This window comes from Gopherus evgoodei, chromosome 4, assembly GCF_007399415.2.
Source record: "Gopherus evgoodei ecotype Sinaloan lineage chromosome 4, rGopEvg1_v1.p, whole genome shotgun sequence".
NCBI classification, from domain to species: Eukaryota; Metazoa; Chordata; order Testudines; family Testudinidae; genus Gopherus; species Gopherus evgoodei.
This window is the reverse complement of record NC_044325.1, coordinates 128,785,632-128,811,201: the sequence shown is the minus strand read 5'-3', so window position 1 is coordinate 128,811,201 and position 25,570 is coordinate 128,785,632. Positions and strand designations below refer to the sequence as shown.

Genomic DNA, 25,570 nt, shown 5'->3' with positions numbered 1-25,570 from the left:
CCTGGTTGTTTAGATAAGAGCAGAACAGGGCTCTGCTGCAGCTTCAGTTTTTACTAAAAAATAAGCAGTGCTAGTCTAAAACCTAGGGGGAAAAAAACTTTTTTTTTGTCACTATACATTACTTTTATAACCCTAGACTGTTTGTGCATGCTCTTTTTTTATAAAAACACCTATACCAAAGGACAGTGCCTTCATTTTGGCATGTCTTTTTCCTCTCTTTGTTAAAAAGTGGGGAAAGAAGCAATCTTCTTCTCTCTAATCCACTGGTTTACAAAATAAGGGGTTTATAAACTGTTTGTTACTAAAAACCGGGGGTGCTTCTGCTTTGCTAACAGGCGCTTTGCTGCAGTTTCACATTGTTTTTACTAAAAAAAGTGTTGTCCTCTACAAAACTTAATATAACTTCCACTTGTATGTGTTAAAAAACAGGCAAAGAAGCAGCCGCCTTATCTCTGATCTACTGGTTTACAGAGGCTGTTTTTGCTGACAGCTGCTCTGCTGCAAAAGCCTGCTGTCCTTACTAAAAAATGACCAGTGCTAGCCTAAACCTAGGGAAAAACTTTCTGTGTTTTTAAGCCTGGGTTGTTTCTGCGGACTTGCATGTTATTGAAACACCTATGCCTGAGGGGCTAAATGAAGGTTATGGGTCTTCAGGTAGGCTTGTCTTTTCAACTGTTTATTCCTTTTCACCTCTCTTTGTTAAAAAGCAGCTAAAAAAGCAATCTTCTTCTCTCTGATCCAATGGTTCACAAAATAAGGGGTATATAAACCGTCTGTTACTAAAAATCTAGGGGGGGGGGTCTGCCTGCTCTTTTACATTTTAATGAAACACTTATGCCAAGGGGACTAAATACCAAAAAAAAAAAAGTGTCTTCAGGTAGCCTGTTTTTCAAAGGGGTCTTCTTTTCTAGTCCACTAGCTTCAAAAGGCTGTTTCAAGTGGTTCACACTAAAAGCCTTGGGGGGAGGGACTTTTTCTTTGTAAGGGTTTTGTGGGTTTAGGTCTGGGATGCTTCTGCATGCTCTTTTTTTTTTAATTGAAACACCCCTACAAATAAAGAAATGTGTCTTCAAGTAAATTTGTTATTTCATGCGTTTATTTAATCCGTTAAAAAGAGGGGGTTTTAGACATTACTTCAAAAACACGTTTTAAAATAGTTTATAGTATGTGTTGTTCAGCTTCTGTTACAGGGTCTTGGTTGTTTAGATAAGAGCAGAGCAGGGCTCTGCTGCAGCTTCACAGTTTTTACTGAAAAATAAGCAGTGCTAGTCTAAAACTTAGGGGGAAAAATTTTTTTGTTGTCACTATACATTACTTTTATAACCCTAGACTGTTTGTGCATGCTCTTTTTTTATTAAAACACCTATACCAAAGGACAGTGCCTTCATTTTGGCATGTCTTTTACCTCCCTTTGTTAAAAAGTGGGGAAAGAAGCAATCTTCTTCTCTCTAATCCAATGGTTTACAAAATAAGGGGAATATAAACCATCTGTTACTAAAAACCTGGGGTTTTAAGACTAGGATGCTTCTGCCTGCTCCTTTTTTATTACAACACATACAAAAGGGTAGTGTCTTAGGTTTGTCTTTTTGAGTCATTATCCCTTTGCAAAACTTAATGTAATTGTAACTTGTGTTTGTTAAAAAGTTTGGGAAAGAAGCAGCCTTCTTATCTCTGATCCACTGACTCACAGAGGCTGCTTTGCTAACAGGCGCTTTGCTGCAGTTTCACATTGTTTTTACTAAAAAATAACCTCTGTTAGTTTAAAACCTAGGGGAAAACTTTTAAAAATTGTTTGTTACTAAAAGCTTATGGTTTTAACTTTTTTTATAAAAATCCCTCTGCCCACTCTTTCATTGAAACACTTACACCAAGGGGGTTATATAAAAAAAAGGTGTCTTCGTTTAGATATGTCTTTTCAAGTGTTTATACCTTTACAAGACTTTCACTTCTGTTTGTTAAAAAGTGGGGAAAGAAGCAATCGTCTTCTCTCTAATTCAGTGGTTTACAAAATAAGGGGTTTATAAACTGTCTGTTACTAAAAACCTGGGGTGCTTCTGCCTGTTCGTTTTTTTTATTACAACACAAATATAAAAGGGATGTGTCTTAGATTTGTCTTTTTAAGCCATTATCCCTTTGCAAAACTTAATGTAACTTTAGCCTGTGTTTGTTAAAAAGCAGGTAAAAAAGCAAAGTCCTTCTCTGTGATCCACTGATTCACAGAGGCTGCTTTGCTAACAGGAGCTTTGCTGCAGCTTCACATTGTTTTTACTAAAAAAAAGAAACAAACCCTATTAGTTTAAAACCTAGGGGAAAACTTTAAAAAATGGTGTGTTACTAAAAGCTTATGGATTTAACTTTTATAAAAACCCCTCTGTAAAAGGGCTACGTGGCGGGAAAATGCTGGGGGGGTCTGTTTCTTTAGATAAGAATAAAAGAGCTAAAAGGGAGGGGAGGGGGGGATAGGAGGGAGTTGGCTCTTGTTTAAAATCTTGGAACTCTAGGATTGGTTCCGGAAAATGAATTCTATGATGCTGCTGTAAAACCACCTCTGATTGGGCCGATCCAAAGGCGGTGATAACAAGTCTGAGAGGGTCTGAACCAGAAAAGTTGTCTCATTCTACAGAAAGAAGTAAAAGGTGAGAATTCTCTCTCTGTCTCTCTCTCTCTCTCTGACTCAACCATGTGCTGTCTATCTTTGCCCTTTGCAAAAGGGGCTCTCTTTTCCCTTTTCTTGTCTTGTTCTTTCTTTTAACCTACCCTGATTCTGAATGCTTTTCTATTCACTGTTTTACCCTGTGCTTACTAAACAGGCTCTGCCTGCTTCTCTCTCTGTCTCATTCAGATTCCACCATGTGCTCTCTATTTTTGCTCTTTGCTCTTTTTTTTTCTTGTCCTGTTCTTTTTTTTTAACCTCTCTTTTTCTTAACCTACACTGGTATTGAATAGTTTCAATGCTTTTTTACTCACTTTTTTACCCTGTGCTTACCAAACAGGCTTTGCCTCGGTCAATTCCCTTTTTAAACCTAGTTTTTAATCATTTTAAATGCTTTTTTCTTAGTACCCCCTTTATAGTTTTTGGCCATGTGCTTACTAAACAGATTTTGCCTTAGTAAATTTCCCCTTTTAAACCTAGTTTTTAATGTTTGTAATGCTTTTTGCTTAACCTATATTGGTATTCAATAGTTTCAATGCCTTTTTATTCACTTTTTTACCCTGGGACTCCCAAACAGGTTTTGCCTTTCCCTTTTTCAACCTAGTTGTCAATATTATTTAACTTTTTTCTTAAACTAGCCCTTCAAAAACAAATATTTCCTTTTTTAAAAAAGTTCTATCTTTCTATTCTTTCATAACCAGCCTCTTTTCTTCAATAACTTACCTCTTCTTTCAAATTTCCTTTTTTTCCTCTAAACCTTACTCAAACTTTCTTTTTTCCCTTTACACTCTTCTTTCAACCTTTTTCTCTCCATGTACACAAGCACATACACACACAACACCTCCCCTAGTCAAACACACACGCACACACACTTTTTCAAAATGGCCGTCGGCGCCACACTTTGGCGCCAATGTTGTTTTCTCTCTCTCTTTTTTTTGATTCCATCATGTGCTGTCTATCTTTGCCCGTTGCAAAGGGGGCTCTTCTCTTTTTTTTTTTCATCTACACTGGTATTGAATAGTTTCAATGCTTTTTTATTCACTTTTTTTACCCTGTGCTTACCAAACAGGCTCCGTCGTAGTAAATTCCCTTTTTAAACCTAGTTTTTAATGTTTTTAAATGCTTTTTTCTTAACCTACATTGGTATTGAATAGTTGCAATGCTTTTTTATCTTGTGCTTACCAAACAGGTTTTGCCTTAGTCAATTCCCTTTATAAACCTAGTTTTCAATATTATTTAACTTTTCTCTTAACCCACCCTGATATTTAATACACCTTTTACATTTATCTCAAAAATTTCTATTCTTTACTTGCCTACCAAACTAAGCCTTTACCATCCTCTCTCCTTACTCAAACTCACTAAAAATCTCTCTTCTTTCAAACTAACTAACCCTTTAAAAACAAAAATCTTTCTATTCTTTCATAACCAGCCTCTTTTCTTCAATAACTTACCTCTCTTCTTTCAAATTTCCTTTTTTCTCTAAACCTTACTCAGACTCTCTTTTTTCCTCTTTACACTCTTCTTTCAACTTTTTTCTCTTCATGTCACCAAGCATAAACATACACAACACTTCCCCTAGTCAAACACATACACACACACATTTTTTTCAAAATGGCCGACGGCGCCACACTTTGGCGCCAACGGAAATGGAGGGTGGGAAGGCGAGACATAAGCCCTAAAAGGGGCGTGGAAACCTGTCAAAATTTGTATGGTGATGAATACTATCGAGCTTATTACTACTATCAGTGATTTCAGATCTGTTGGTCTGCAGCAAGACTCTCCATTGAGTCTTAACCAGCTCTGTTATTACACATGGAAGAACAAAAGGATCAAATGGTGCCTGGAACCCTTAATAAGAATCCACCTCACCAAGTACCAACACTTGTTGCTAGCTGCTCTCAACCCCACGGAGAAGTCTTTGGGGGTCACTGCTCGCCCTTATCAACCTAGGGGTCTCAGAGAACCTGGAATAGCAGATGCTCCAGTGGCGCAATTGCTTAGCGCACAGTGCTTACAGGACAGTGCTGAGAGGAGCTGTGCTGAGAGCCCTGGTTTTTATTAACCGAACAGCTTCACCCTCTCATTTGTCCTGTGGACTGTAGAATTCCAGCCCAGGGACACTGAGAAGGGGAGGAGTCAGAAATGCCCCTTTCAACTATTACCTCCTCTCCAGAGCACAGGTCAGAATCTACAGTCCTCTCTCCCCCACCAGCCCCTATGCCAGGATCCCTCCTTTGGCGTCTGTACTATTGACAAAGACAAAATGACAGGGGCAAAACACTCAAATCCTGCCTGGTGTGGGGAGCCAGGTTTGCTCTTCAAATTCTGTTGTTGGTACATTTCCAGGCCTGGGAATGTCCCATAACAGCATTGAATGGGAAGCTACCTGCAGAACAGTGACACTGCACAGAGCTCCTGTGGAGAAGGGGTGGGAATTAGTAACATTTTGAGGCTTGTTTGGGAAATGAGCCTTTGCTAACAAGGTTTGTCTCTGTTCATATTTCCCCTTCAGGTGTTATGTTGAGGGATCTTTAGTATATTTCTGTGAGGTTAATAACTGTCTCCTCAACTTTATTTACTCAACTTAAATATTTGTGTCACCTGATTTTTGCATCTCCCTGTGAAAATACAACTGACACATGTGGCTTTCTACAGGGGTCATGATGTTAAAGTTGGGGAATTCAGTCTCTGTACTTCTGGGAGGGAGTTTTACTTTTTTACAGCTGACTCAATGCCAGGCAGACTGGGCTGTTAGCTGCACCCACTGTCCTTGCCAGGGGCCCCTGCTGACGCCTGGGCGGCTGCACTGCACTGCTGGGGTGACTCTGCAGGGGGAGAAGCTGCTGTGGAGCAATGTAGAGCAGGTGCAGGAAGCAGACGGGGTCACTACTCACATTCTGAACTGCACAATTTTCCAAATTTGGGAATAGATTCATAGATTCATAGACTTAAAGTCAGAAGGGACCATTCTGATAATCTAGTCTGACCTCCTGCACAATGCAGGCCACAGAATCTCACCCACCCACTCCTATAACAAACCCCTAACCTATGTCTTGAGTTATTGAAGTCCTCAAATCATGGCTTAAAGACCTCAAGGTGCAGGGAATCCTCCAGCAAGTGACCCGAGCCCCACGCTGCAGAGGAAGGCCAATGTCTGAGAACAATTCTAAGGGAAGGTGAATGCAGAGCAATGATACTGGAGATGCCCAGACCTCCAGTGGAAATTAATAATGGGAAGATCATTTGTGAAATTAGTCATCACTGACAAGATTTTTCTCTGTTCCTATTTCACGCTGTGTTGTTAGAGTAATCAGTTCAGATTTTTACTATATTAATTAAACACTTAATTTTATTTAATCAAGCCAAAAACTTAGTGTCACTTATTTTTCTCTGTCCTAGCAAGAATGAATTGAATTTTGTGACTTTCTGGAAAGTGCAGAGAGATTAAATGTGGGGAATTCAGTCTCTGTGTTTGTGAGCTGATGTTTTCCTCTCACAGGTCAGTACCTGCGTTGAAATACCAAGAGGGATCTAAGGGCTGGTGTATACTGGGCACTGAACTAGCAGAGCGATGTCTCTCAGGGTGTGAAAACCCTCCACCCCCAAACCCATAGAGTTAAGCTGACCTAAGCCCTGGTTAGATAGTGCTAAAGAAAAGGAAGAACTGTTCTGTCAATGTAGCTATTACAGGGATGAGAAAACCCCTCCAGTTGCTGTCTGCTCCAGAGTGCTATAGCAGTGCCACAGTGTAGACAGAGTGAAACTAGATATGGCTCCAGTTCACACTGTGAATGCTCAGACATTGAGACTACAACAATAACAACAGCAGCAGCAGCACAGTGCTTGCATAGTTGGCAGGATTTGATCCTGCGCAGTGCGACCCCGATGGATTTCTAGTCCAGCACCTTAACCACTTGGCATACACCCATTTTACTACATGATGATTCTGTTCTCACTGAATTGTCACTTCAAATTGTTTGCTCAGACCAGCTTCCCCAGCACACTCACGTCTGCGCATCAGTGTAAGTGTGTCCTTGGCTGAACAGCGAGAATTTCTGCCCATTTCCCTTCTGGCTGGAGCAGGATGAGAGTGTGTTTGTGTGAACAACATTGCTGTAGATTGTTGTTCATTCCCCACTCTGACAATTCAGACACTCCCTTTCCTAGTCAAATCTCCAGCACATCGTTCCAATAGCAGAGGGCAGGATTTCTCTGGGACACTGAAATATTTCCAGGGGCTGGTGCATGAACTCAGTCTTGCATTGCACCCTTGATGTTTCCTGGACTAACAGCAGCAGCAGAAAGAAAGAGCCGAGCCAATATCTCACTGGCAGGGATGCAGGTACCATGTCCCCTCTGTCTGCCCATCGCAGTTGCAGGAAAGAAGGGTTCACTGGAATCGAATACCCTGGCTCAGACCAGAGACACGGGGAGGTTTTGCTGTTCATGGATCTGTGCAAAGGAAATTGTCTCTGTGTGAAATTGAGGCAGGAAATGAAACGTCCACATGGTGGCCCAATGCTCTAGGGAATGTGGGTGAAGGACTTGGGCTGAGAAATGATTTAACAGGGGTTTGTTTCAATTTATTGCCCTGATTAAAAACTATGGCTAAAAGGCAGCCTCTGTTGTTAGTACTTGTACCTGTGTAGGGACACCCGAGTGGGTATCAAGTCCATTGCCTTCACCAAGGGCAGTTGATTATTTTATCAAGGTACAAATTTCTTGGTCAAGGCCTAGACTCCAGAGAAAACAATACACTGCAGATAACAAGAAGTAAATAAAAAGATTTTGCAGCTACCATGGGTATAACTATGATGTGTCGTGTTTCACTCTTTATATCTGGCACCACCTCCTTTCCCTTTAGCCTTGTAGTTGACCAAGGGCAAAGCTGAACATCTCTTCAGATAGCAGGGAGTGCTTATGTCCATTCCTGCGAACTACACAGAGGTTTGATGTTGCTGCTTTGAATCCTCTGGCTCTGCCGGGATAAGGAACAATTCAGGCTGTCACTGAACTGAAGGAGGAAGATCAGTTTGTGACAGGGAGAGGGACACCTCCTCTTAAAGGTGTTTGTCTGGCTGGCAGTCCTGGTCCCCACATCTTGCCCGTGGGGCTCCAGCAGTTTTGGGACCGGGTCACTCCTTTGGCCCCACCTGCTGCCCCCAGGCACTCCCCTCCCAGGGCCCCGGGCAGTGCAGTGGAGCTGAGCGGCATCTGCCTGCTTGCTCCAGTGGCTGCTGGCCCCTCCCCATGGCAGGGCGGGGCAGAGCTGTGCCTCTACGAGCTGTCCCCACCCCAAGCCCCTGCAGCCAATGAGACACTGCGCAGGTGATGCCCGGGGGCAGAAGCATGCGGAGGTCCCCCAGCCCGCCCCGCCTTGGAGCCCCGGGTAAGCGATGCACCCCTGACTCCCTCCAGAGCCTGCACCCTCACCCCCTCCCCACATACACCCTCCTCCCCCCAAACTCCCTCCCAGAGCCTGCACCTCCTCCACACCTCCCAGCCCCCAAACTCCCTCCCAGCTCTTGCACCCCATCCCACCACACTTCCTAGCCCCCCAACTCCCTCCCACAGCCTGCCCCCATCCTTCCACACACCCTCTCCCACCTGCCCCCAACTCCCTCCCACAGCCTGCACCCCGTCCCTCCACACACCCTCTCCCACCTGCCTCCAATCTCCCTCCCAGAGCCTGCACCCCCATCCCTCCTCCTCCTCCTGTTCCCCCTACACCCTGTTCCAGCCTGCACGCAGCACCCAAACTCCATCCCACAGCCTGCACCCTAGAAACCCTCCCGCACCCAAACTCCCTCCCAGAGACCAGCCTCTCACCCCTTCTGCACCCGGAGCCTGTGCCCCAATCCCCAGCCCCAATCCAGGGCCTGAACCTAGACCTACTCCCCCCACGCAACCTCCCTCCCGGAGCCTTAGGCAGCTGAGAGGCAGAGTTTTGGGAGGCGGGTTCTGAGTGGTAAGAGTGACATTATTGGCTCACTGGGAGGATTGGAGGATTGGCACTGGCCCTAAGGTAAATTGAGGTTGAGAGCCTGCTTTAAGGGATTGGAGCAATGCTGGAGAGACTGACAGGCATGGAGCTGGGGAGCTGTGTGTGCTCCAAGGAGAGTTGTTGTTGTGCTCTGGTGACACAGAGCGGGAGTGCGGAGTTTGTAAGCTGTGGTGTTTGTATAAAGTTTACTAACCCTCAGGTTAAAAACTGTTCCTGCTCTGGGCTATACATGACACTCTTTGTTGTGAGCATAGATCAGTGGGTGAATGTTTCCCTGCAGGATAATAGGTTCCTAGTTCCAATCCAAGTGATTCCCTTGAAAAACTTTTTCTAATGAAAATCGATTTCCAGACCCAACTCCAGTATGTTCAGGAGATTGCTGAATGGGGGCAGGGGGCTTGAAATGAATTTAAACACTCAGCATTTTCCTATGCAAATGAATAAATACCTAGCAGAGCTGTCCAGCAGCTGAAATCAGTTCCAGGCCTCAGCGTCTCTAAGAGGGACACTCTGTATCTGAGGCATGTGCAGGGCCAGCCCCAGGCCCCAGCATGCCAAGCGCTTGCTTGGCGTGGCACGCCATGGAGGGCGCTCTGCTTGTTGCCGGGAGGGCAGCAGGCGGCTCCGGTGGACCTCCCGCAGGCATTTCTGCGGAAGGTCTGCTGGTCCCGTGGCTGCGGTGGAGCACCCGCAGGCTGTGAGAGGTCCACTGGAGCCGCGGGACCAGCGAGCGGCAGAGCGCTCCCCGCAGCGTGCCGCCGTGCTTGGGGTGGCAAAATGGCTAGAGCTGGCCCTGGGCATGTGGGACACCTCTGTGGTGATGACAGGTGAAAAAATGCTGGATTCAATGAAAGATGAGACCATAGGAGGGGAAGGTGAACGGCAGCACCACACAGGGTCATAACACTGAGACACGGGGCTTCACTGTCACTGCCCCTGTGTTTTCCATCATTTATATCCTACAGAACACACCCTCCCCCACACACTGTCACACACAGCCTTCTCCCCTTGAGCCCAATCCAACCCTCCCCGTCTCCCACACACACTCCATGGGACACAGCCTCTCGGTGACTCACTCAGATGGGGGCTTGTCTCTGCATCTCCCCCACAGGGGAGCAGAAAGCCGAAAGGGCCACAGGAGACCAATGGAGCTAGGCAGGAATAGAAAAGACTTCCCCTCCCTTCTTTTCTCAAGAGTCTTGTTAATCTAACCCATGGGGCATTCCAACACCGGGTGGGCTCAAAACACCAACCTTCCCCTCAGAAATGGAAGGGAGAACCAGCTCTATCATACAGAAGGAGACTCCCCACCTCTGTTGCTGCCATCCTGCAGCCATTAATATGGATTTGTTTTAGCTAATGCAACCCCCTCAACCCCTAATCCATCCATGAATCAAGGAAACAAGGCCCTCAGCTAGGTACCAGAAATGCAATGGGTTAGTATGCAGGACTTATAGTAGTGATGCTGAAGTTGTGAGTTCAAACCTCACCTGGAGTGCTAGTTTTCTTTAAGCAAATTGCTTCTGCCAATCATTTTGTCCTGCAGAAAATACAATTCCAGCTCAGAAGACACTGAGGTCTTCTTGCTTTACAGAGAGCAGGGCAGATTCCACAGATCTACCCGGCTCTGCTCTCCACCAGCTGCCTGTGTCAAGAGGGGTCAAGCAGAGCCCAGAGCACTGCCCCCAACTCCCACTCAATCTTTGCTCCCCAAACCACCTTTGTGCTCACCCTCTTCGCTGTGAGACTCAAAGCCTGCCTGGCTTTCTGTATGTTGGTGTGGTTTTCGTCTGTCGTGTTGATGTGCATGTGGGTCCTGTGTGATTTTTGTGGATACCTTGCATAGTTTTGTGTGCGTGGGTGTGTGTATGATTTTTGCATGCAGATTGGTTTTTTGCTTAGTATTCTTTTGGTATGTGGGTTTTGTGCTTTCTTGTTGTGGGCTTTTGAGGTATTTTTTCGTGTGGATTTGTTCTTTCTATATTTTGTGTGGCTTTCCCTTATGTGTATATGGCTCTGTGTGCTGTGTGGATTTGGTTTTTGTTATGTCTGTGTGGGTCTGTGCAGTGTGTGATTTTCTCATTCTCTCTGTGTGTTTGTCTCTCTTTTTGTATCTTCATGTGTAAATTCACTGGAACTTTTCAAAATCTCCACAGCTTTGCCAATTTTCACCAGGAAGTTTTCTCCATTAACAAATTCTCACTTGTTCCCTACCAGTTGGTGACCATTGCCCCAGGGGTATGTCAGTCTCAGGGTCCTGATTTCCCATTGACCCTTTCCCCTTCTATTGGGACTGGGAACTAGCCAACCAAAACCCCACTAAGTTATAGTAAAGGGCCAACAGTCCCTTGCACAAGCCAGCCCTATGAGAGTTACCAAAGTCCAGAGAAGGTAACCCAAGCTGGTCCCATGGTGTAATGGGCAGCACTCAGGCCTCTGAATCCTGCAACCTGAATTCAAATTTCAGTAGGACCTTGTGTTAGCTGATGGTAAAGACCAGGTGCTCAAAGTGCTTTCCTATCTCTAGCTCTACAAGAGTGAGTCATGTAACTCCTTCCCCACTAGAGGCAGGTCTTTGGTTGGGGTCTAGAAGTGGCTGTGGCTGTCTGGTGGTTGGATGTCTTACTGCTTCACCTGATGCCTGCAAGTTTGGTGCTTGTGGCCACACTTTTCCTCTTGCCCACATGGCACTTGAAGAAAGGTGTGGGAGGGCCAGGCTTGATAGACAGGAGGGAGGAAGAGTCCCAGGTGGGAGCCCAGCACACCTCTTCTCCTCTGGGCACCTAGAGCAGAGGCAGCTGGTGCTGACAGCTCCAAGGGAAGGTTTATAAGCCAGAGAGCAACTGAGGGCAGGGCTAAACAAGGGCAGGACCATGCCTATGTGTGGCCAGCAGACAGGCAACAAGAAATCCGGCCAGCCTGTTCCCTGCCTGCAGGCCACCCACAGACCATCATGTGGGGGGGCTGCTGATGCTCTGTGGTCATTAATGAAGATGGTAGGAAAGCAGGGCCAGTGCCCCTGGTGGGTTCTCTGACCGTTCTCACTCATGGTGCTGACTTTTGCAGTGGGACAGGAGATTTTACCTTAAGAGGCTTCCCCAACTGGCGAGAAGCAGAGAAACACCCAGACTCCCAAGGCGCTATGGAGCGACCCCCTCAAGCACAGGGACTGGTGCACATTTGGAAGAGGGAAACTGCTCCACACGCTGGCCTGGGCAGCCGCCCATTTTCTTTGGCAAGTCAGGAAGGGCAAAGGCAAGACTGGAAGCACTTGGGGCTCCTGCCCCAGCCTTTGTGACACCCAACCCCCAACTCCTTCCCGGGCTCTAGCTGAAGCCAGAGCATTGGTCTGAGCGGCCAAGAAGAGGTTCCAGCCCAGAAGGGAGCAGGACTTTCAACATGAAGGTAAAACTGCAGCAACACAACAACCAAGGGACTTGAACCCACATGCACTTGATCTACAGTCAGAGGCCTTATCCATTAGGTCATGTAGTCACAAGAGCTAGGCTGCTTCATGCCCTTCTTTGGAAAAGGCAGACACTGTGTTTCTTGGGTCATCTGCTAAGGGGGGCTGAGTATCAGAGGGGCAGCTGTGTTAGTCTGGATCTGTAAAAGCAGCAAAGAATCCTGTGGCACATTATAGACTAACAGACGTTTTGGAGCATGAGCTCTCGTGGGTGAATCCCCACTTCGTCAGATGCATGTAGTGGGGGGGCTGAGACTCTCTGGGCACAAGAAGTCAAGTTCCCAGCGAGATGTGAGACTTAATTCAATGGAGCCAAGTTCAGGACTTTGTCAGGGAGGCTCAGGCATGCGGGATTGGGGTGCAGCAGGGCCGGCGCTTCCATTTAGGTGGCCTAGGCAATCGCCTAGGGTGCCAGGATTATTGGTGGGCGGCGTTTTGCCGGAGGGGGTGGCAGGCGGCTCCGGTGGAGCTGCCGCAGTCATGGCTGCGGACGGTCAGCTGCTCCCACGGCTCTGGTGGAGCTGCTGCAATTGCGACTGCGGACAGTCGGCTGCTCGGCTCCGGTGGACCTCCCGCAGGCACGATTGCGGCAGCTCCACTGGAGCTGCGGGACAAGCACGTAGGGCAGCAAAATTGCCATGTGCCTAGGGCGCTAAAACCCCTAGCGCCGGTCCTGGGGTGCAGCGGTCAGGCCAGCTGTCTGGGTGCTTAGATATAGTCTCACTGAGGAGGAAGAGGAATCCTGCTGATAGGCAGTGTCTGTGCAGAACAAGAGGAGGGGTTCCTGGGACTGTTTTTGCCTCACGTTTGCCTGCCTGCTGGCTCTTGTGGTGAGCAGTGAAACTCTTCTCAACTAGCTCAGTTGGTAGAGCATCAGGCTCTTAATTTGAGGGTCCAGGGTTTTCAAGCCTCAGTCTGGGTACTCAGCGTTCAAGTTGCCTTGTGTGCCAGCACTCAAATCATGTTCACAGCCACATGCAAATTCTCAGAAGCCCTGGCCATTTCCTGGAAAGGTTCCTTTCATTAGCAGCCAAGAGAGAGGCCACATCCCCAGGAACAGGTGTAGAAAGCACTGTTTCTGGCTGCCAGGAAGTGTTGTGGGGCCAGGTGCTGAGAAAGTCCAGAGGGAGATCAGCAGAGGTGGGTTGGGGAGAAAGAGAAGCAATGAGGGCAAGTGCAGGGAGATTCTGGTCTGGCTATTGGGGGGAACTTCCCTGGTGGAATTGGCCAGCAGAAGGATATGAGTCCCCACTCTTTTTCCCAGAGGCTGCCTAACCTTGAGGACTCTTTCCACTCTTATGTGTGGCAGAGACCATGTAACCCTGGCCAACCCCCAATCTTGTCATGATCACTTGAACAGGGCTATGGTGTCCCCACTCTGGGGTACTCTCTCAGCTCTGGGCACTTCCCTGATTCACTCCTCATTGCATGAGCATCAAGCCAATACCATTTATTACCCAGCAATTAATGTAAAACATAAAGAAAGATGGAAAAGGAAAACAGGTCACCGTTCTGTAGTGCAGGGAGATCACAACCAGTGTCTCTGGAGTGTCAAGGCAGGTCACAGTCTCTCCCTCACATGTCCCAGGCCTCCTTCCCAGGCCCTGGTGTTGGAGCAAAAGGGAGTGCCAATTCCTTGCTTTTGGCAACTTCTGCTTATCCGCCCATTATCTTCCCAGCTAATCTTTGCATGTATGTAACCCTACTTAATGCACGTAGACAAAATACATAGGAGAAAGATGTTAAGCGGAACCAACTTGTCTGTAAAAGGAACTTGAGAAATGGAAGCTCTGCACGAAAAGGATGTTTGTAACCTAGTGTTAGAGCAAGGGTTAACTATGTGAACTATTCGCTTATCATATAGGCTGTTTCCTCCCCACTCACTCAGGATAGACGCTAGGCAGATGCATCCTGATTACCCCTAAAAAGGAATGTAAACAATGTATAGGTTAATGGAATGTATGCACGCTAAATTGTTTGTTACAAAGTATAAGAAGGCTGACTCTGAGCTTGTAAAGTGTGTCCTCTTCCTTTGGCATTAGTCGAGAAAGAGGCACCTGTTCAGCTGATCGAGAATAAAGGTCTGGTATCCGTCATCTTGTCTTCTGTGCCTCCTTGGGGTAATTGAGTAGCTCCAGGGGGAAACGAGCCTATTTGGCTAACACTGGCTGTGCTGCAGGGACATCATGGGCTGGACACTTGCTCTGGCAGTGGCCACATGCTCTAGGTGACAGGCCCCTTGTTCCCAGTGTCAGCCCCCATGTAGGGGATACGATCTCCCTAACCCCTGAAAGTCTGGCCTGCAAGGCCTCTTGCCTGGTGGCATCTCCTTGTGCTGGGCCTTCTGCCCAGGGTCCCCTTCACTCTCCCAAGCTGCCCACTGCACCCAACTCCAGCCCCAGTGCTGCTGCGGCTCTGCCTCCATTGCCCTGGCCTGCTCCTCTAGACTCTCTGGCTCTGCTTGCTGCAGCTCTTCTTCCAGCACAGATCTGCTCCCTGGAAAGCTTCTATGGCTCGTGCTGCTGCTGCTCGGCTCCCAGCAGGGATCTGTCCTGGTTCTCCCTGGCTGGTGCAGCTCTGCTGCCCAGCTCTTCTCAGACTCCTGCTCTCTCCGTAGCTCTGCCCCACTCTGGCCCAGGTAGTTCCAGCTCATAAGGAGGATGGGACCCCCTGGCGGGGTGACTCCCTCATTACACTGCCTGGCCTGTTAGTGTGGCTAACTTGGAGCTTTGGCATCTCCACATTGTCCCTGGGGACTGTCAGTCTCAGGGTCCTGATTTCCCATTGGCCCTTCCTCCTTCTATTGGGACTGGGAACTAACCAGCCAAAACCCCCAGTAAGTTTTAGTAAAGGGCCAACAGTCCCTTACATGAGCCAGCCCTGTGAGAGTCACTGATGTGCAAAGGAAGCAGCATGAGCTGGTCCCATGGGGTAATGGGTAGCACTCAGGACTTTGAGTCCTGTCAATCTGAGTTCAAATTTCAGTGGGACCTTGTGTTGGCTTGTGGTAAAGCCCTGAAGCTCACATTGCTCAACTTCCTTGTCTCCAGCTGTACAAGAGCAGATCTTTCCCCTCCTGCTGGGTGACTTGCCCACTGGAGCTGGGTTGTGATAGCCAAAATTGGTTGGAGCTCTAGCACTTGCTATCCTGGTTGCTGATGCCTGTGGTTTGACCAGGTAGTTTGGATTCTTGCTGCTTCACATGGGGCCCAAAAGTTTGGCCCTTGTGCTTCCTGCCACACTTTTCCTCTTGCCCACACAGCACTTGAAGGAAGGAGTGCCAGGGCCAGGCTTGATAGTCAGGGCTAGGCAGGAGGGAGACAGAGTCCCAGGCTGGAGCCCAGCACACCTCTCCTCCTCTGGGCACCTAGAGCAGAGGCAGCTGGTGCTGACAGCTCCAAGGGAAGCTTAAAAGCTACAGAGCAACTGAGGACAGGGCCAGAGGAGGGGAGGACCATGCCTATGCGTAGCCAGCAGACAGCCACGAAGACACCGGCCAGCCTGCTCCCTGGCATGCCAAACCCCCACTGAAGACATGCTTAATCCACTTGCTGATCAGGAGGAAAACCTGTCAAAATGTGTGTGCGAGGACAACCCGCTTGGCTCGGAAGGTGCGAGGAAAAGAGCAAGTGAAAAAAATAACTTGTGAGAGAGCAAGTGAAAGAACGTGAAAGGCAGAGAAAGAAATAAAGGGAGAAAAAAATATTAGAAAAAGAAGAAAGAAAGGAAGAGCATGAAAGGTAGAGGGGAAAAAAGAAAGCAAGAACAAACAAGCTAGAGAAGGAAAGGAATGAAAAAGAATGAATGAACCACAAGCGCTAGTTGAAGCTGGAATGGGACAGTCAGAGAAAGGACAGACTGACCTATTAAGCAAGGTTGCACACCAGAGTCTCCATGTTGGGGGCACAGGCCCCCCATTTCCATCCTGGCCCTGCCTGAGGGGGACCATGCATAGGTGCCTATTGGCAGCCCCATGCTCTGTGGAGGGGGCAAGCCCCCTCAGGGCCTCCTAGAGCTGGTACAGGCCCTGGTGAAAAAAATTTTGGGGGACCCTCAGCAAGGCCAGAGCAGCTAAACAGGGCCAATGAAGCCAGGGAAGCCAGGCCCCGGGCCCCCTTCTAGACAGCCGGGCCCCGGTAATTTGTACCGGCTTCCCCTCCCACCCCTCGTCGGCCCTGCATATCCTCCCCTCGGGATGCCAGCTCTCCCCAATCTTGACCCCCTTCCCAAACGCTCCTGGGAATGGGGGGAAGGTGGGGGGAAGGCGTGCTGAGCATCACCATGGGTGTCTCTCTCTGGGGCCAAAGAAGAGGATATTTTTTGTACCAGAAGGAAAGAGCAGGGGGCGGGGGTGTCATAAACAGATAGTTAAGGGTTAATGTCTCTTTTACCTGTAAAGGGTTAACAAACAGGGAAACAAACACCTGACCAGGGGACCAATCAGGAGACAAGGTACTTTCAAATCTTGGTGGAGGGAAGCCTTTTTTTGGTTTTTTTGGGTTTTGCTTTGTTCTCTCTGGGCTCTGAGAGTGACCACACGTACCTATAGGCTATCTAATCTTCTATCCCAATTTTGTGAGTACAAAGGTAGAAAGGCGGTATAGTCTTTTTATTTGTTTTCCTTTATTTGCAAATGTGTAGTTTGCTGGAAGTATTTTAAATTGTATTTTTCTGGGGGAGAGGCTTCTTTCTAGTTTCTATAAGCTGACAGACCCTGTAACTTTTTACCATCTAAATTGCAGAGATAAACTTTTACCTTTTTTCTTTCTTTTTATTAAAAGCTTTGCTTTAAGACCTGTCTGATTTTTTTCTCCTAGTTAAGGCTCAAAGGAACTGAGTCTGTACACACCAAGGAATTGGTGGGGAGAAGGGAAAGAGAGCGGGGGGGGAGGGAAAAGAGGAGGGGGGAAGGTATCAATCCTCTCTGTGTGGTGATTCAAGGAGTTTGAATCATGGTGATCTCCTAGTGTACCCAGGGCAGAAAGGAGCTGGGAGCAAGAAAGTAGGGGGAAGGGAAATGGTTTATTCCCCTTTGTTGTGAGACTCAAGGAATTTGGGTCTTGGGGTCCCCAGGGAAGGTTTTGGGGGAGACCAGGTTTTATCAGGCGCTCTACTCTAAGTCCTGATTGGTGGCAGCACTACAGGATCTAACCTGGTAATTAAGCTTAGGGGAATTCATGATAGTACCCATATTTTGGACACTAAGGTTCAGAATTGGGAATTATATTATGACAGGGGGCGTTTGTGGAGCCGGAGTGCACAACAGAGAAAGGAACTGAATGCAGCCCAGCGTGAGCCCAGTGCCAGTTGGAGCTGAGATGCCCACACCTGGAGGACCATCTCCAGAACCTACCTTGATGGTGCCGTCCATCGCCACTCCCACACAAAGCTCCCCGCCTAGACCTCCCTGGACGAGGTGAGGTGGTGCATTGGCACAGGGGGCTCTGTGTGTGTGTGTGCGTGTGCGTGTTTGTGTGTGTGTGTGTGTTGGCGCATACATCTAATTTTGGAACGTGAAGTCACAAACTGCTGGGGCTGGTTTCCTATTGGTGTGACCAATTTTTGCAAAGCTCCTCCCCCCCATCTTCTTCTTTTGGCGCTAGGGCTGGATGGCTTTCAGCACTGCCATTGACAAGGGCAGCGGCACAAGGGGCTCAGGGTGCAGAATCGGGCAGCTGGGGGGGACGGTGCACGGGAGGTCACAAGGATAAGAATCACATTTAGCCCTTGCAATGGTGGTGCACTCACGCACTGCCACGCCTTTTAGTATCACAACTATTTATCTGCACAACAGCAGTACCTACAGAGACCAGGACAGAATCAAGGCCCCCTTTGTGCTGGGGACTCCACAGACACAGAGACAGTCCCTGCCCCAGCTGAGATCAAGGCCCCATTGGGTCAGGCACTGCCCAGACACAGCGAGAGACAGGCCATGCCCCAGAGAGTTTACAGGCTCCATACCCAAAAAGTGGGATGAGAAACAGAGGCCCAGTGTCACACAGCAGCACTGAAAATAAAACCCAGGAGTCCTGGCTCCTCCTGCTCTAACCACTAGACACCACTCTTCTCCCAGTCTTGGGGACAGAACCCAGGAGCCCTGGCTCCCCAAAAGGGCGGGAGTGGGGTCTAGTGGTTAGAGGAAAGGAAGATGGTTGTCAGGACACCTAGGTTTCAGTCCCAGCACTGGGGTTAGGTGGGGCTGGGAGCCAGGACTCCTGGGTTCTTCCCATCCCCCGCCAAATCATCTAGCACAGCAGGAGGGGACTGGGCAGGAAGTGGTGATGGGGTGAAAACTACCAAGAAAAGCAAATCCTCGAAGGAGCCTGTGCCAGGAACCGGGTGGTGCAGAAACCACAGCCCCCGTCCCCACCTCTAATCTCCCCTTGGCTGGCACTGGATTGCACTGCCTGTGCCCCCAATCAACCCCCTGCCAGTCCTGGGGGGCAGGGAATAACCATGGTGCTGGGTCCCCCATCCAATTGAAGTATTCAGTGTCACAGTGACCCAAGGTTGTGCACAGAATGGGGATGGGTGTGTATGTGGGGAGGGGGGGATGGATGGATGGATTTCTGTATGTGTTTGTGTGGTTTTCTGTATGGGTTTTGTGTAGGGGGGTGTATTATTTCAGCTGTGGGGGTTGTGTTTGTGTCTGTGCAAGTGTATATGTTCATGTGGCTGGATTTGTGCATGTGTTTGCATCTGTTAGCAATTGTGTTGATGTTGGCTGGATTTGTGCGGGTGTTTGTGTATATTAGCAATTGTGTGTGTGTGTGGCTGGATTCATGCATGTGTTTGTGTATGTTTGCAATTGTGTGTGTGCGTGTGTGCATGCTCTACTGGCTCAACAGTTGTCTCTCTGTTTGTCACAGCCACCATACCATCAACCCCAGTGATGATTTCCCCATCTTACAAGGGCTGGCTGGCCTGACCCTTCTCCCCTCTGCGGAGCGTGGCGGGGGCTGAAGCTCACCCCCTGTGGGGCAGGAGTGCCCAGGTGCCGGGCGCTGGGCTCCGATGCACCTGGAGAGCAGCTCAGGTGAGGCGAGGCAGAGCCTGTGGTGTCCGTTCTGCATTGCCTGGTGCTGGGCCGTTGCACAATCCCCAGCAACACCGCACAGCATGCCCTAAGAGTAGGCAGGGGGCCAAGCAGATGATCCAGCACGAGGGGGAGAGGATGTGTGGTTGGGGAGAGGAAAAGCCTTGGGCTGCACTGGGGGAGTGCAGAGCAGGGGTGACACCCCAGAAACCTGCAGCAAAGGGATGGACAGGTGGGGTGGATGGATAGAAGAGGCAGCGAGCCTAAAATCTAAAAAGGGAATGTGGGGTCTAGTGGTCAGAGCAGGGGGGGTGGGTTGGTGGTCAGAATTCCTGGGTTCTATCTCCAGCCCTGGGAGGGGAGTGGGGTACAATAGTTAGAGTGTATGTCGGGGGGGAGCCAGGACTCCTGGGTTCTCCCCTGTCTCTGACTCTCTCTTGTGCAATCCCTCGCCAGTTACCCAACTCGCCAGCGTGTGGGAGCGAGGGGCTGGGGAGACATGGCCCAGAGTCCTGTGCTGCCCCTTTCTTACATAACCCGGGGTAGGTTGACAGAGCAATATAGACGCTCTCCAGAGCACGGAGCAGCATCCGCCCATGCAGCCAGGCAATGAGCATTTCCCACAGCCTGGAGCCAAGAGGGAGGCAGCAGCTGCTGTTCCAGCTCCCCGGGGACAGGCCCTGTCAGCCAACAGACACTTCTTACTCACCACAGCTAAGGGCATCAGGTTCCTCCGGTGGGGGTGTGGAGCAGCTGTTCATTTTCCTGTTTGCACTCCTCTGCCGTGTGAAAATCGGGGAGGAGAGGCAGAAGCCCCACTTCCCTCCCAAAATGATGTCCAGTGGGGGAAGCTAGGACAGGAGAGTGGGGAGGCAAATGGTGACCAGACTCTCACTGCCAGGGTCTAGTCTAGCTCAGGGTCCAGCTCAACTTCCTCCCCGCGCCACTGGCCCCCAGTCCCCTTCCACCACCAGGTCAACCCAGGCACTAGGGCAGGAACCGGGTGAGGCAGCAAGTCAAGCTGATCAAAGCAGGCCAAAGTGAGACTTGTCTTCATGGGCCGCTGACAATGACGTCCTTTTTGTGTACAACTGCTGCAAAAACATCCCGAAGAGAGAGGCAACAGGCCAAAGTAATCCCATACAGCTGCCAAAGTAGCTCAGCTGTGAGCGCATTAGACTGAAGATGTAAAGGTCCTGGGTTAAATCCCAGGCTTTGGCAGGTCCTTTCATCTTTCTTTGTGCAGGGATGGCTTGCTCTCTGGGAGCACAGCAGTGTCTGCACCCAAGGTGAGTCCCTGAGCTTGGGCTCTGCAGTAGAAAAAGATACTGTGGGCTTCTGCCTCTAGTTGTCTGGCCTGACCTTCAACAATGAGGGAAAGGAGCTGTCTCTACTACATGAGTTATTGGTGCACCCAATATGGCAGGAAGAGAGTGAGACAGGGTGGCCCTCAGGAATGGTGCCAGAGGACTGCTGGGCAGTGACAGGCCGGGACTGGGGATGAAAACTCCTTTGTGCATCTTAGCAAGGGCAGTACCCTGGAAAGGGCATCTGTGAAAACAGCTGTGTGAAAGGGATTTGGGGGCCAAGGAGGAGGCACTTGATGTTCAGTGCCTTAGGGAAGCTGGACTTGGACATGGTGGGTGTTTAGAAAATGCACATTCATGAGTTTAGGGTAGATTAACAGGAAGAGGTTGAGTGGAAGAAGGGCCCATCTCTCTGGTCCTCCAGGCCAGGGAAGAACCATAGGGTTGGGGTCTTGTTCTTCACATTCACGGTGTGAGTACAGAAGGTGGTGGAGCTCTGACCAGGGAAGGCATTACTGGTGGGCTTTGTGCTCTGTAGCACTGGTTACGGCTATATTAGTGTGTATGGTCCCCAGTTAAGGCATGAATGGAAAGATCAGTGGAAGAAACTGGCTCTCTTCCTCTGGACTGTTTGGTGTTGGGGGGATTTTAATTGTGTCAGCTGGCCTGTGGACTGCTGGTCCTGTTTTCCTGACTGTCAGACGAAACGTTTTTACAATGAGTACTACCTGGCGCAGATATGTAGTGAGGTGGGCTTAGAGGAGCTCACACCAGCCCCAAAGAGGGTTCACCTTTCTGCGGGGACAGACCAGGAGTTGCATTGACCGGATTTACATGAAGGAGAGCACGTCGACAACCCAGTACAGGGTAGTGCCTTTGGACTGTTCGGATCACGCAGTTCTCACAGTGTGCTCAATGTGGGCAATTCCCTGACCAGGGGCGGCTCTATGTATTTTGCCGCACCAAGCATGGCAGTCAGGCAGCCTTCGGCGACATGTCTTCGGGAGGTTCTCTGGTAACGCGGATTCGGTGGCATGCCTGCAGGAGGTCTGCCGGTCCCGCGCCTTCAGCGTACCCGCTGCCGAATTGCCATGGAAGCTGTGGGACTGGCAGAGCTCCTGCAGGCATGCCGCCTAATCCGCATTACCAGAGGACCTCCTGCAGGCATGTCACCTAATCCGCATTACCAGAAGACCTCCTGCAGGCATGCTGCCAAAGGCAGCCTGACTGCAACCCTCACAGTGACCGGCAGGCAGCCCCCCACAGCTTGCCATCCCAGGTACGCGCTTGCTGCGCTGGTGCCTGGAGCCGCCCCTGTCCCTGACCCAGGGCAGAGGACATTGGAAGCTGAACATCCCGAGCTTGCAAGATAAAAGAGCAGGGGGGCGAGGCCTGGCGGTGTTGGCAGAACAGGAAAGCATCAGAGGGTTCTATGGCAACCAGGGGATTGACGGAAGTCGGTGAGGGAGGAGTTGGCGGCTTTGTTCCAGTCATCAGGCAAACACCGCAACATCAAAGAAACCAACGGTGCCATGTTCTGCAGTGTCACCTGTGGGATTTCCACAAGAGCATCCAGGCTGGGAAGCCACTCAGCCTGTGAATGTATGACCGGATCAAGTGACACCTGCCCGAGTTCCAGGAGATGAGGCTGCAGCTGGCCGATATGAGCGGGAGCACCGAGTGAAGAGAGGAGAGGCCTCCCCTGACATTTTTGCAGCCTGCAGGGAATGGAGACCAAGCAGGGGGATGTGGGGACTCAGGGCAGGACCCGCGGATCCCATAGTGCAGGACCACAGTCGCTGCAGGAGGAGAGAGAGAGTCTTGTGAGAGGAAGCCGCTGGTTGGAAGCAGTAAGTGCAGAGTGCAAACCAGCCAGCCAAGAGACACAGGGGTCTAGAAAACAAAACAGCAGCTGGTTCCATGGTGTAATGGGCAGGCTGCAGGACTTTGAATCCTGGAATCTGAGTCCAAAACTCAGTGGGACTTCCTGGAGATATTGTGGTTTGCTGCAAAGCTTGGCGTTCAATGTGTATGGTTACCCTCTACCTGGGTGAACTAAAGCATTTTTTCTCCTCCTTCTGGGTCACTGATGCCCATTGCAGATAGGTCTTTGGTCCAGCTGGCCGCTGTAGGGTGGGGTCCTAGAACTTAACTGTCTGGCTAGAGATTCTTGCGGGTTGAACTGATGGAGAGGTTTCTTGCTGCTTCACCTGATGTCCACAACTTTGGTCCCTGAAGCTGCAGCTCTTCTTCTTGCCCACATGGCATTTAAAGGAAGGAGTGCCAGATCCAGGCTTCCCAGGCTGGAGCCCAGCACATCTCTCCTCCTCTGGGCACCTAGAGGAGAGGTGGGTGGCACTGAGGGCTCCAAGGGAAGCCTTAAATGCCAGAGAACAACCAAGGTCAGGGCAATAGGAGGGCAGGACCATGCCTATGAATGGTCTTCAGACAGGCACAAAAACACTCAACCAGGCTGCTCCCTGCCATGCCAAACACTCACTGAAGGCCACCTGCGACCGCTGATGCTCTGTGGCCAACGTCACAAGATGGTAGGAAAGCAGGGCCAGACCCCCTGGTGGGGCCTCTTACTTTTCCCACTCAAGGTGCTCACTTTTGCAGTGGGGCAGGAGATTTTACCCCAAGAGGCTTTTCGCCAGCTGGCGAGAAGCAGAGAAACACCCAGGCTCCCAAAGCACTATGTAGCAACCCCCTCAAGCACAGGGACTGGAGCACCTTTGGAAGAGGGAAACTGCTCTACACACTGGCCTGGGCAGCCGCCCATTTTCTTTGGCAAGTCAGGAAGGCCAGAGGCTAGACTGAAAGCACCTGGGGCTCCTGCCCCAGCCTTTGTGACATCCAACCCCCAACTCCTTCCTGGGGCTCTAGCTGCAGCCAGAGCATTGGTCTGAGCAGCCCAGAAGAGGTTCCAGTTCTGAAGGGAGCAGGACTTTCAGCACAATGGTAAAACTGCACAAGCACAACCACAAAGGGACTCGAACTCTTAATCGCCTGATCCGAAGTCCTTCAGGACACATAGAAAAAGGCCCTCCAAGCACTTCTTTGGAAAAGGCAGACACTGATGCATCAAACGAAGTGGGGATTCACCCATGAAAGCTCATGCTCCAATGCTAACAATGCTGTTAGTCTATAAGATGCCACACGACTCTTTGCTGCTTTTGCAGACACTGTGTTTCTCAGGTCAGCTACTGAGGGGGGCCGAGACTCTCTGGGCACAAGAAGTTGAGTTCCCAGTGAGATGTGAGACTTAATTCTCTGGAGCCGGGTGCAGGGCTTTGGCAGGAAGGCTCAGGCATGGGGGATTGTGGTGTAGCGGATGGAGAGGCTGTCTAGGTGTGGAGATTTAATCTCACTGAGGAGGAGGAGGAGGAATCCTGCTGATAGGCAGTGTCCAGGGCCGGTGCAAACACTAGGCGAACTAGTTGGCGGCCTAGGGTGCCAGGTGGTTGGGGGCACCAAAAAGCGCACTCAGGGGTGCCAGTGGAGTGGAGGTGAGCTCGGGCAGGGAGTTTGGGGGGGTGCAGGGGAGGGCTGCCAGCAGCAAGTAACGGGGGGCTTGCAGGGGAACAGCTCCCTGTCCCAGCTCACCTCTGCTCCGTCTTCTCCCCTGAGCACGCCGCCACCGCTCTAATTCTCCTCCCTTCCCAGACTTGCCGCACTAAACAGCTGATTGGCACTGCAAGCCTGGGAGGCGGGAGAAGTGGAGCGGCACTGGCGTGCTTAAGGGAGAAGGCGGAGCAGAGGTGAGCTGGGGTGGGGAGCTGCTGCAGGGGTGACTGGCCGGCTCTTCCCAAAGGCCCCTGCCCCTGCACTCACTGCATCGTAAGTGGAGTGACCCAGCCTCAGCCTAGTCCATTCCCCTGGCTCCCAGTTACGCCACCGGTGAGTGCTGTGGGGCGGTTCCCCCGTCCCCCGAAACTTGGGAGCCAGGGGAGGTCTATGGGCCTGGGTCTCTCACCCCTTCATCCCATCCCCTGCCCCCAATATCCCTCTTGGGCTCTGTGGGGCTGGGTCTCTCTCCTTGCTCCTGTGCTCACCCCTGCACAGCATGTCCTGGGTGTGACTCAGTTTCCCTGGACCAACATTTCACACTCCACACGTCTCTTCTGTCTCCCAGCTCCCTCACCCCACCCCATTTCCCCTGCAGCCCAGGCTGGGTCTCTACCAACCCCCTCTCCTCTCTTCCTGACCCCAATATCCTCTGCCCCTACGGGTCTATGGGGCTGAGTCTCTCCCTCCCCCCATCCCCTCCCCCAATATCTCCCTGCCCCAGGCTGTGACGTGCTATGACGTGTGCTGGGACCGGGGCTGGCTCCAGGGTTTTTGCCACCCCAAGCAGTGGGGAAAAGAAACAACCCACGATCGCAATCGGTGGCAGCTCCACTGTGCCGCCTTTCTCTTCGGCGGCAATTCGGTGGCAGGTCCTTCCCTCCGAGAGGGACCGAGGGACCTGTCGCAGAATTGCTGCCAAAGAGCCCGACGTGCCGCCCCTTCCCCTTGGCCGCCCCAAGCACCTGCTTGCTGAGCTGGTGCCTGGGGCCCTCGCTGGTTGGGGCTGTGACGTGCATTGGGGCTGTGACCTGCTGTGACCTGCCCACTCCCCAAGGGCAACTCAGTCACTTGAAACCGGCAGGACCGAAGGGGTCACGTTTCCATGGGCGGGGTTATGCAGATGAGCAGTGTCTGGTGGCAGTAGGGAGAGCATCGAAATGAACTGAAGGAGCCAGGCAGAGAGAATTCTCTGTGTGTGGACAGAATCCGGTGTGGGGAGTTCGTGTGCAGAGTGCCTGCACCGGAGTCACTTCGGGGCCACTGAGCTACGTAGTGACAAAAGGTGTATGAATCGGGTGTGGTGCCTGGCTGGGAGCAGCTCGTGGTGATAAGAATAGTGGTGGGAGCAAGAAGTCCTGTCCTAGCAGGGGATGTATACCCTGAGAGGGTGTTTTGTGGGTGCAAGTAGGTTTGGAGATGTCTTGTAATGACAAGGGGTGTCTGTAGCTAGAGCCCTCCTAATCCCCCTAGTTTTCTCTGTGTTGAGGGGGGCAGATTCTGTAATATCACAGCATCTGTGGGAGGTGTTTGAATC

General features: G+C 50.4%; 1 long non-coding RNA gene across 2 annotated transcripts; it reads left to right on the top strand.

The window, feature by feature from the left end:
• Positions 1–329: 329 nt before the first annotated feature.
• On the top strand, positions 330–23,978 carry LOC115650722. 2 transcript variants are annotated; one of them, XR_004000203.1, is made up of 4 exons: positions 330–654; positions 2,502–2,636; positions 18,830–18,834; positions 23,966–23,978. It is a non-coding gene; the product is annotated as an uncharacterized LOC115650722 (long non-coding RNA). The 2 variants fall into 2 exon arrangements; XR_004000202.1 differs by lacking the exons at positions 18,830–18,834; positions 23,966–23,978 and adding exons at positions 20,847–20,852; positions 20,949–20,961.
• Positions 23,979–25,570: the final 1,592 nt, after the last annotated feature.